Below are 12,456 nucleotides of genomic sequence, written 5' to 3' on the forward strand. Positions count from 1 at the left end.
CTCAAATTGTGAAACTTGTGTATTAAATAAATTCAATGCACACAGACTGAAGTAGTTTAAGTCTTTGGTTCTTTTAATTGTGATTATTTTGGCTCACATTTAACAAAAACCCACCAATTCTCAACAAATTAGAATATGGTGACATGCCAATCAGCTAATCAACTCAAAACACCTGCAAAGGTTTCCCGAGCCTTCAAAATGGTCTCAGACAATCATTGACACCCTTCACAAGGAGGGTAAGTCACAAACATTCAATGCCAAAGAAGCTGGCTGTTCACATAGTGCTGTATCCAAGCATGTTAACAGAAAGTTGAGTGGAAGGAAAAAGCATGGAAGAAAAAGATGCACAACCAACCGAGAGAACAGCAGCCTTATGAGGATTGTCAAGCAAAAAATCGATTCAAGAATTTGAGTGAACTTCACAAGGAATGGACTGAGGCTGGTGTCAAGGCATCAAGAGCCACCACACACAGACGTGTCAAGGAATTTGGCTACAGTTGTCATATTCCTCTTGTTAAGCCATTCGTGAGGGGTCTTACCTGGGCTAAGGAGAAGAAGAACTGGACTGTTGCCCAGTGGTCCAAAGTCCTCTTTTCAGATGAGAGCAAGTTTTGTATTTCATTTGAAAACCAAGGTTCTAGAGTCTTGAGGAAGGGTGGAGAAGCTCATAGCCCAAGTTGCTTGAAGTCCAGTGTTAAGTTTCCACAGTCTGTGATGATTTTGGGTGCAACGTCATCTGCAAGGTGTTGGTCCATTGTGTTTTTTGAAAACCAAAGTCACTGCACCCGTTTACCAATAAATTTTGGAGCACTTCATGCTTCCTTCTGCTGACCAGCTTTTTGAAGATGCTGATTTCATTTTCCAGCAGGATTTGGCAACTGTCCACACTGACAAAAGCACCAAAAGTTGGTTAAAAGACCATGGTGTTGGTGTGCTTGACTGGCCAGCAAACTCACCAGACCTGAACCCAATAGAGAATCTATGGGGTATTGTCAAGAGGAAAATGAGAAACAAGAGACCAAAAAATGCAGATGAGCTGAAGGCCACTGTCAGACAAACCTGGGCTTCCATACCACCTCAGCAGTGCCACAAACTGATCACCTCCATGCCACGCCGAATTGAGGCAGTAATTAAAGCAAAAGGATCCCCTACCAAGTATTGAGTACATGTACAGTAAATGAACATACTTTCCAGAAGGCCAACAATTCACTAAAAAGTTTTTTTTATATATATATTAGTTTTTTATTATAAGTATTCTAATTTGTTGAGATAGTGAATTGCTGGGTTTTTGTTAAATGTGAGCCAAAACCATCACAATTAAAAGAACCAAAGACTTAAACTACTTCAGTCTGTGTGCATTATATTTAATACATGAGTTTCACAATTTGAGTTGAATTACTGAAATAAATGAACTTTTCCTTGACATACTAATTTATTGAGAAGCACCTGTATATATATATATATATATATATATATATATATATATATAAAAATATATACATACATACATACATGTATATATACACACCGTGCAATACTGTTTGAAAAGCATCCCAGGACAAACCTTGACAAGTTGGTTGAGAAAAACCCAGAGCGTGCAGAGCTCATCTTTCCAGTTGTATTACTTCATAGTTTTGATGACTTTATTATTATTACTGCACATTGGTGTGTGTGATCTGGTCTATTTCTATCCCGTCGCGATCCACATTTCTTAGAACTGCAAGCCCATCCAAATACAATAACAGGAGTTCCAGCTTGCCTGAGAGTGAGAAATAGCGACTGAGACTACGGAGACAGAAAGACCATGTCAACTGGGATTACTACTTTGTTTCACTCAATTAGAAACATTGCAGATAAATCAGTCTACACAGCACAGACAAGAGAGCTGCAGTACTATCTGTCATATTCAGCCAGGAAGCAAGTGCAATCAGCAACATTCTTTACCTTAAATGCCTTTATGAGGTATCGGTGAGCTCACAGCCTTTTGAATTGTGTATTAGTCAGAAAGGCAGATCAGCAGACAGCTGGAAATTTCCTCTCTCATATTTCCTTTCTCTTATAAAGGCATTACAAAGATTAATACATCTTGGGCTACTGTATGTGGATATTGAGAGCGCACAGTGAGAGAACAGACAGCACGCCACTGGTATTTTCAGTCATTATGAAAATTACCGTTGTCATGTCGTGTTAAATGAGAACAAAATATACCACACCGTCCAGGGAGAGACAAATGAAGATGTGCAGATTAAAGGTCCCAGGCTGGCACTACCCTGCTGTCCCAAACTGCAATTATGGTCATTCCTACTCTCAGTACTTTTAGAAGGCTGTAGCATGCTTTTTAATGCAGGGAGAAAGTAAAAAAAAAAAAAAAAAAAAAAAAAAGTAGACTTGTTGACAAGATTTTGACTAGTGTGCCCTGAAATAGTAAATGGCCAGGGTTGTAATTTGAAAAATGCTTTTGTCATTCCTTCAGTTTCTTTCGACAGTGAGAGGGAACCAAACAAGCCGAGCCAGAAGTATATAAAAACACTGAATTTCTCAAGGTAAATTTAGCATTTTGTGTTTGTGGTGTATTTGTCACAGCAAACTTTGACAGACATAACACTAATAACAAAGAATAACGCCTTCCCTTTGATGTATTTGTACATCTAAATTATTTATTGTGTCTTTTGTTTCTTTGTATGCTCAGTTTTAAGACAGTTGTACCCCGCCTATAAAGTAATAACAGTTTACACTTGTCAAGAAATGTTGCAAGTGCTTCAGTTATAGGCAACAACCTTTAATTGTCACTACATGTGAAAGGCAACTTTATTTTACTACTTTATAACTTTATTACATAGAACAGACTTCTTACTCATAAATTCAAAAAGGGTAATGTTGTCAGCATGGTTTGTTCTCTTATCGAAATATTTCTAAATGATCGAAGCATTCCTGAATCAAGATGCATTTACTTGAGAAGCAAAATGAGTTTGAAGTCTTGGTTTTGAAAAAATGTATGACAGTTTTGTTAGTTTTTGCTTAAAACTAGAAAAAAAAAGAAAAAAAATCTGCTAGTGGGTCAAGAAAAATAATCTTGTTTAGCCTTTGAATTAAAATGATTTTTATTACCCCATTTTGTTTTGTGTTTTAAGCGAAAACGAACAAATCTTTAATACATTTTTCAGAAAAAAAGGCGTAATATCTTAAGTCATTTTGCTTCTCAAGAAAATGCATCTTGATTCAAGAATGTTTAGATTTATTCTAGAAAAAAAGCCAAAAATACTATGAAAAACTTTTTTGACGTGTACCCTGAGCGACCTCAAGGGGGAGTTCTCACAGCACAAGGATCTATTCGTCAATACCTTGCAGAGCAAAGGGAAAGACTTTTTTTCCTCTCAAATCATGTGTCTTTAATCTCCCATCCTTTAGTTTATCCCCATTCTGCTGTTGTGTGATGTTCAAAATACTATGTATAATTCTAAAATCATGTTTCTGTCAGACTATGATCATGATTCAGTCAGTCAGAGGAGTCCTTACATGTCTCACTAATGTGTGTGCAGCTCCAAGAAGATCTCTGTAGATTTTTTGACAAACTTTGTATCCCTGTGCAGCTAAATGTATAATTTCAAAACAATATCTTCAATATCATTAGTAACCAATGCCCCAGCTAAAGCTGCTTAGGAAACTGGATTTCTGAAGAACAAAATGAAGAACAATTCCCAGATAGTGAGGTCAGGTATCCTTTATGCTGAAGATTCCTTTCATGTCATGGAAAAGCGATGAATCTTTGTTGTATTTTATTACCAGTTGATGTTTGAAAGCACTCCTGAACTCTTTGAAGTGAGCGAGCGTCTGTTTCTTCTCTAGAGAGGTGTCATCGCATTATTTTTGGAATGTTGCCCCATTATGATCAGATCTGAGCAGACAAAACAATCAGGCTTAGCTAATTTCCCAGCACACATTAAGCTGACTTGTTTGTTAGCATAAAGAGTACACATTAGCAAATTAGCAGTTTCCTCCTTTAAGGGATAGTTCATCAAAAATGACAATTGTGTCATCATTTACTCACCCTCAAGTTGTTCCGAACCTGCATGAGTTTCCTTTCTTCTGTTGAACATTTCAAAGAATGCTGGAATCCAAACAGTTGCTGTAGCCACTGACTTCCAAAAAAGAACTACAGAAGTCAATGGTGACATTCTTCAAAATATCTTCTTTTGTCTTCAACAGAAGAAAGAATTCCTACAAGGTTTGGAACAACATAAGGGTGAGTAAACGATGACAGAATTTTCTTTCTTCAGTGAACTGTCCCTTTTACTAGATTGTCATCATTTCATAACTGAATTTGGCATCTCTCTAGCCAGCTCAAAGCAACTTTGTTTTGGTCAGGGATGTTCACTTGACAATTCTTTTGGAGGTTTGTCCATACTCAGTAGTGCTTGTTAAACTGAGCATCACATTTATTAATATTGCTCAAAGTAAGTGGTAGAGTTTTGATCAAACCCCAAACCCTCATCATGCTACTCATTCTATCCACAGATGAATAATACCTCAGTTCATGAGAGATCTGCTATTACTTTTCTAAGCTTGGCATACTATTCAGAACCACCTTAGCAACTGCAAAACAATACACTAAAAACACTCAGAACATTTTAGCAATGCCCAATCATTGTGGCGGTGAATTTTGCACAAACATGTATGAAAAAAAAAAAAAAAAAAAATAGGGAAAACAGATACTTTCAATCTGATGCCAAGTACTGTGAAGACCAATATCACTATTATCAGCACCAAAACTTTTATTAAATGTAATGTTTTGTGTGTGTGTGTGATATGAGGATAAAACTGAAAACTGAAAATGATTTCATTTTGCCATAATATTGAAAATTTTTAATTGGCCTGATCCTTGATCAATCTATTATCAGCTTTAAATGTGCATTTATTGATTTAGCAGATGCTTTTATCCAGAGCGACTGACAAATGAAGAATTCAACAAGCAATTCATCTTAAAGGGTTAGTTCACCCAAATATGAAAATTCTGTCATTAATTACTCACCCTCATGTTGTTTCAAACTCGTAAGACCTTCGTTCATCTTCGGAACACAAATTAAGATATTTTTCAGTGGAATCTGAGAGCTGTCTTACCCTGCATAGACAGCAACGCAACTGAAATGTTCCCAGGTCCAGAAACATAGCAAGGAGATCTGTGAATTAATCCAAGTGACATCAGTGGTTCATCCGCAATTATACAAAGCTATGAGAATACTTTTTGTGCGCAAAATAAAAAAATAAAAAATAACGACTTTATTCAACAATTTGTCTCCTCCCCATCACCCTGGTGCCATTTTGGAGAACATCACGCCGGAACTGTTTCCTACGTTGTTGTGATTTGATCTGAACGAAAACAGCGTATCGGCGTGACGCAACTGAGATATTCTCCAAAACGGGACCAGGGTGATGCAGAGGAGACAAATTTTTGAATAAAGTCTTTTTTTTTATTTTATTTTGTGCACAAAAAGTATTCTCGTTCTGGAGTCCACCTAAAAAAAAATATTAATTAACTACCCCAATAAGACGAAGGTCTTACGGGTTATAAACGTCATAACGATCAGCAACCAACCACACAATTTCCATAATCCAACTAAATAACCCTTTAAGGATGCAATGCCACAAGAAGTGCTAGCAATACAAAGTTTACAGCAGTTTCTTGAATATTGTCAGGGATTCATCAGTGATTTTAAATAAACCATACAAACCCATTAGTATGATACATTATGTTATTTAAAAACTCCATAATGTGTTTCTCCATCACAACTTTTGGCAAGCACCACTTTCTCTGTTTGACCCATTTTGTTTTGTGTTTTCAGCGAAACGAAAAGAATGTTTAGATGTTTATATTAGGAAACAAGGCAAAAATACTTAGAACATCTTTTTTTGCAGTGTAGAGTTTTTAGGATAATGCACGCATGTTTTTGATTAATCTAGAAAAAAAAGAGCCAAAAATATTTTTGAAAAAATGTTTTGCTGTGTACCCTGAGCGACCTCAAGGGGGAGTTTCTCACAGCACAAGGATCTATTCGTCAATACCTTGCAGAGCAAAGGGAAAAGACTTTTGTTTCCTCTCAAATCATGTGTCTTTAATCTCCCAATTGCTCCTTTAGTTTTATCCCCATTCTGCTGTTGTGTGATGTTCCAAATACTATGTATAATTCTAAAATCATGTTTCTGTCAGACTATGATCATGATTCAGTCAGTCAGAGGAGTCCTTACAATGTCTCACTAATATTTGTGTGCAGCTTCAAGAAGATCTCTGTAGATTCTATTACAAACTTTGTATCCCTGTGCAGCTAAATGTATAATTTCAAAACAATATCTTCAATATCATTAGTAACCAATGCCCCAGCTAAAGCTGCTTAGGAAACTGGATTTCTGAAGAACAAAATGAAGAACAATTCCCAGATAGTGAGGTCAGGTATCCTTTATGCTGAAGATTCCTTCATGTCATGGAAAAGCGATGAATCTTTGTTGTATTTTATTACCAGTTGATGTTTGAAAGCACTCCTGAACTCTTTGAAGTGAGCGAGCGTCTGTTTCTTCTCTAGAGAGGTGTCATCGCATTATTTTTGGAATGTTGCCCCATTATGATCAGATCTGAGCAGACAAAACAATCAGGCTTAGCTAATTCCCAGCACACATTAAGCTGACTTGTTGGTTAGCATAAAGAGTACACCATTAGCAAATTAGCCAGTTTCCTCCTTTAAGGGATAGTTCATCAAAAATGACAATTGTGTCATCATTTACTCACCCTCAAGTTGTTCCGAACCTGCATGAGTTTTCCTTTCTTCTGTTGAACATTTCAAAGAATGCTGGAATCCAAACAGTTGCTGTAGCCACTGACTTCCAAAAAAGAACTACAGAAGTCAATGGTGACATTCTTCAAAATATCTTCTTTTGTGTTCAACAGAAGAAAGAATTCCTACAAGGTTTGGAACAACATAAGGGTGAGTAAACGATGACAGAATTTTCTTTCTTCAGTGAACTGTCCCTTTTCACTAGATTGTCATCATTTCATAACTGAATTTGGCATCTCTCTAGCCAGCTCAAAGCAACTTTGTTTTGGTCAGGGATGTTCACTTGACAATCTTTTGGAGGTTTGTCCATACTCAGTAGTGCTTGTTTAAACTGAGCATCACATTTATTAATATTGCTCAAAGTAAGTGGTAGAGTTTTTTGATCAAACCCCAAACCCTCATCATGCTACTCATTCTATCCACAGATGAATACATACCTCAGATCATTGAGAGATCTGCTATTACTTTTCTAAGCTTGGCATTACTATTCAGAACCACCTTAGCAAACTGCAAAACAATACACTAAAAACACTCAGAACATTTTAGCAATGCCCAATCATTGTGGCGGTGAATTTTGCACAAACATGTATGAAAAAAAAAAAAAAAAAATAGGGAAAAACAGATACTTTCAATCTGATGCCAAAGTACTGTGAAGACCATTATCACTATTATCAGCACCAAAACTTTTATTAAATGTAATGTTTTTGTGTGTGTGTGTGATATGAGGATAAAACTGAAAACTGAAAATGTTTTCATTTTGCCATAATATTGAACATTTTAAATTGGCCTGATCCTTGATCAATCTATTATCAGCTTTAAATGTGCATTTATTGATTTAGCAGATGCTTTTATCCAGAGCGACTGACAAATGAAGAATTCAACAAGCAATTCATCTTAAAGGGTTATTTCACCCAAATATGAAAATTCTTTCATTAATTACTCACCCTCATTTAATTTCAAACTCGTAAGACCTTCGTTCATCTTCGTAACACAAATTAAGCGATGGATCAGGTGGAATCTGAGAGCTGTCCTGACCCTGCATAGACAGCAACGCAACTGAAAATGTTCCCAGGTCCAGAAACATAGCAAGGAGATCTGTGAATTAATCCAAGTGACATCAGTGGTTCATTCCGCAATTATACAAAGCTATGAAAATACTTTTTGTGCGCAAAATAAAAAAATAAAAAATAACGACTTTATTCAACAATTTGTCTCCTCCCCATCACCCTGGTGCCATTTTGGAGAACATCACGCCGGAACTGTTTCCTACGTTGTTGTGATTCGATCTGAACGGAAACAGCGTATCGGCGTGACGCAACTGAGATATTCTCCAAAACGGGACCAGGGTGATGCAGAGGAGACAAATTGTTGAATAAAGTCTTTTTTTTTATTTTATTTTGTGCACAAAAAGTATTCTCGTTCTGGAGTCCACCTAAAAAAAATATTAATTTGTGTTCTGAAGATGAACGAAGGTCTTACGGGTTTGAAACGTCATGAGGGTGAGTAATTAATGACAGAATTTTCATATTTGGGTGAACTAACCCTTTAAGGATGCAATGCCACAAGAAGTGCTAGCAATACAAAGTTTACAGCAGTTTCTTGAATATTGTCAGGGATTCATCAGTGATTTTAAATAAACCATACAAACCCATTAGTATGATACATTATGTTATTTAAAAACTCCATAATGTGTTCTCTCCATCACAACTTTTGGCAAGCACCACTTTCTCTGTTTGATGGAGTGCAGTGAATGCATCGTTTAGGGGCTATCTGTGAATACTCACACTTTTGTTTTTTAAATCTCTCTGCACAGGATTTATATATTTGAATTTGTATTGTATTCAACTGTAATAATGTAATACTCTAATACTTAAAAATTGATCTGACCATCAAAAAAAAATATCTATCCTCCTCCTTAGCTGTCCATCGTGTTCGCTTGCTCCAGGGATAGGGATGGGGGGTGGGGGTTCAGCAACCATGCCGCTGGTGCCACTTCTCATGGGCGTAAAGTCCGATCCTTGATCCGCACACTCGACCGCAGTCTCTTGATTCGCCTCATGGATCGTTGGTCTTGGTTGGTTTGGTGTATTTGAGAGACCGCAGCGGCACAGGTGGCCTGCCAGGCTGATCGGTCAAGTGCCAGAGATTCTAGCTTCGTGAGGGGGATGTTTGCCCGCTTTAGGAGGTCCCTGGTATAGTCCTTAAAACGACGCTTTTTGCCCTCCGGCGGAACGTTTAGCACCCACTAGTTGACTGTAAAGGACTTGGCGGGGCAGGCGATGTTCAGGCATGCGTATGGTATGCCCTATCCAACGCAGATGTTTTCTGGCCACAGCAGCTTCCATACAGATTGAGCCGGTGTTGCTGAGGATGACTGTTTGGGGGATTCGATCTTTCCAGGACAAGCTGAGGATTTTTTGTAAGCAGCGAATATGGAAGGCCTCTAGGTGGATGATGTGCTGGCGGTATGGGGTCCATGACTCTGCCCCATAAAGAAGAGTGGAGAGACATACCGCATTGTAAACAGCAACCTTGGTACTGACCTTCAGGTTACGATTTTCAAAGACCCTGCTGCGTAGGCGTCCAAAAGATGATGAGGCTTTATTTATCCGAGTGTGTATTTCTGTATCAAGGGAGCTGCTTGAGGACAGAGTGGAGCCGAGGTAGGTGAAGTGGTCCACTGATTTAAGTGGGACACCATTTATGTGAAAACTGGGGGGTGCGGGAACGGGGGTGGTGGTGAGATGGAACATGACCTCGGTTTTTTGAGTGTTAACCTGTAGGCCGAAAGATTGGTACAGACTGGATATTATGTTAAGGGCGTACTGCATAGAGTCTGGGGCTGTGGGCTAAGATTGCACAGTCATCAGCATACTGAAGCTCACAGATCTGGCGGATCTTTGTCTTTGTGTGAGCTTGGAGCCGACGAATGTTGAAGAGGCTTCCGTCAAGTCGGTATTCCACATGGACACCGTCTTCATGTCCCAGGACTCGGTGGAAAAGGCATGTGATGGCAGAGAGGAGGATGTTAAAGAGCATCGGAGCCAAGACACAGCCTTGCTTCAACCCCAACGTTTACCCCGAAAGACTCTGATTGGAGTTCTCCCATGAGGACTCTGGCTTGCATCCCGTCATGCAGCTGCTGTAGGATGCTGAGAAACTTGGGTGGTACCCCAATTTTGGATAGGTGTTTCCAGAGCAACTCACGGTTGATGGTGTCAAAGGGCTTTGCTGAGATCGATGAAGGCTACGAAAAGGTCTTTGTGATGCTCTCGACTCTTCTCAGCAGCTGCCTCAAGACAAAAACCATGTCTGTTGTGGATCTGGTCTTCCGGAAGCCACACTGCGTTTCCGGAAGCACAGTTTCTGAGATGTGCTCAACCAGTCTGCTGAGCATGATCTTGGCCAGTACTTTCCCTGGGCGATGGAGAGGAGAGATATCCCACGGCTGTTGCCACAGACTGCTCTGTCTCCTTTCTGCTTGTATATGACAACAATGTTAGCATCCTTCCAGTCCTGTGGGAGGGTCCCATGTTCCCAGATGTTTTGAATCAGGAGGTGCAGGCAACGCGTGAGGGTGTATCCTCCATGTTTTGAAACCTCTGCAGGGATTCCATCGGGTCCAGCGCTTTTGTTGTTTTTCAGCCCTGAAATAGCTTGCCGGAGTTCTGAGAAAAGTGGTGGAGTATCCAGGTGCATGGTTGGTGGCAAGTCTGGCAGATTATCCAGGATGTGTTGGTCAACAGGGTTGTGGGGTTGAGGAGATTCTCAAAATGATTTACCCAACGGGCAAGAATCTCGTGGCGGTCCTTGAAGAGCGTAGACCCCTCAGCTGATCGGACTGGAGCAATCACCCGCTTCCTGGGGCCGTACAATGCTTTTATGGCATCGTAAAAGCCTTGAGTGTTATTGCAGTCTGCCAGGTTTTGGATTTTCGTGCGCCTTTTTCACCCACCAGATGTTCTCCATAGTCCGAAGGGCTCGCTGGGTTTCTGCTCTTACAGCAGTGAAGGTGGCTTTATGGGTAGGAGATCCAGGGCAGGACAAGAGAGCTTTATGGGCTTCATGCTGGTTTTAAGAAGTGACTGTATCTCAGCTGAGTTGCAGTCAAACCAGTCCTGGTGATGTTTCCTTGATTGGCCAAGAGCTTCTGAAGCAGCGTTATGAATAGCCTGGCGTAGAGCTGGCCAATCGGCTGATTCCTCCGGGATCATGTTGAGGTTTTCAGCAAGGAGCCGTCGGAGGTTGTCTTTGATGGTGAGGTTGTTCAAAGCTGTGCAGTTTAGTTTCTTGTTTGGGGCTCGCCTCGGAACACGAGGTTGAATACTCATGAGTAATTTGGATCTGACCATGAGATGGTCAGTCCAGCACTCAGCTCCGCGCATAACACGAGTGGTAAGGACATCTCGTCTATCCTTTTTGACGGACAATCACGTAATCCAGGAGATGCCAGTGTTTTTGAGCGGGGGTGCTGCCAGGTGGTCTTGAGCCTGTTCTTCATCTGGAAAATGGTGTTAGTGATGACCAGCTGGTGCTCTGCACAGAGAGAGAGGAGTCTGAGCCCGTTGCGGTTCATTTTCCCCACACCATGCTGGCCGATGACTTTACTCCATACCATATGCTCCGAACCCACTCTAGCATTGAAGTCTCCCATGAGTATGATTCTGTCTGTAGCTGGGGTTTTCTGTAGGATGGCATCAAGAGCTCTATAGAAATCCTCTTTGATGTTGTACTCGGCATCAAGAGTTGGAGCATATGCACTAATGAGAGTGGCGAATCGTTCCTTTGCCAGGGGAATGCGCCATGTCATCAATCTTTCATTGATGCCGATAGGGGTTTCCGGAATGCGCTGCAGCAGTTTAGACTTCACAGCAAAGCCAACTCCATGATTACGACGAATGCCTTCGGGGACCCCCTTCCAGAAGAAGGTGTACCCAGCACCAACCTCTGTCAAGGAGTCCTCCCCATGTAGTCTGGTCTCGCTGAGAGCAGCAATATCGATATCATATCTTGCAAGCTCCAGGGCCACCAGTGCTGTCCTGCGGTGGGGCCTGTCCGGGGGTTTCGACCAGGTCCAGCAGTGTTCGAACGTTCCACGAAGCAAATGCTTAGCTTATTTTTTTTCACTTTAATTTTTCGACCGACACAATCATACACACACACACACACACACAAACGTCCGGAGTGTAGGGAGCAGACAATTTTTGGACCACCTTTTCCAGGTCCTTCCCCATTCACAGGGGTGAGCAGTGTGGGGCTGCTCAGTCGCAAGTGGAAGCTGCCGAAAAGACTCGCTGCTCCATCCCGCAGTCCTAGCGACCATCAACTCCATTGCCGCCTGTGTGCATAGTTTGGCTAGACACTCCCAGCCACATCCTTGGCCTGTGCCCACCACCATTCCACATCGCCACAGGACTTTTATGGGGGGGGGGCAAGGGGGGGGAAGCTTGCGCATAGGTGAGGATTAAGGTGAGGGTGAGGGTGAGGGTGCGCAAACCTAACTCCCACCATCTTCAATCCTGCCAGATGGACCTCCAGTGGCATGAGGGAACCCATGACGACCTTCGTTCTGGCAGGAAGTTGCAGGGGGCTGCCGGTGGTCCGGTCAGTTGGACTCCGCCTATGCCTGTCC

The sequence above is a fragment of the Cyprinus carpio genome, chromosome B3 (assembly GCF_018340385.1).
Source record: "Cyprinus carpio isolate SPL01 chromosome B3, ASM1834038v1, whole genome shotgun sequence".
NCBI classification, from domain to species: domain Eukaryota; kingdom Metazoa; phylum Chordata; class Actinopteri; order Cypriniformes; family Cyprinidae; genus Cyprinus; species Cyprinus carpio.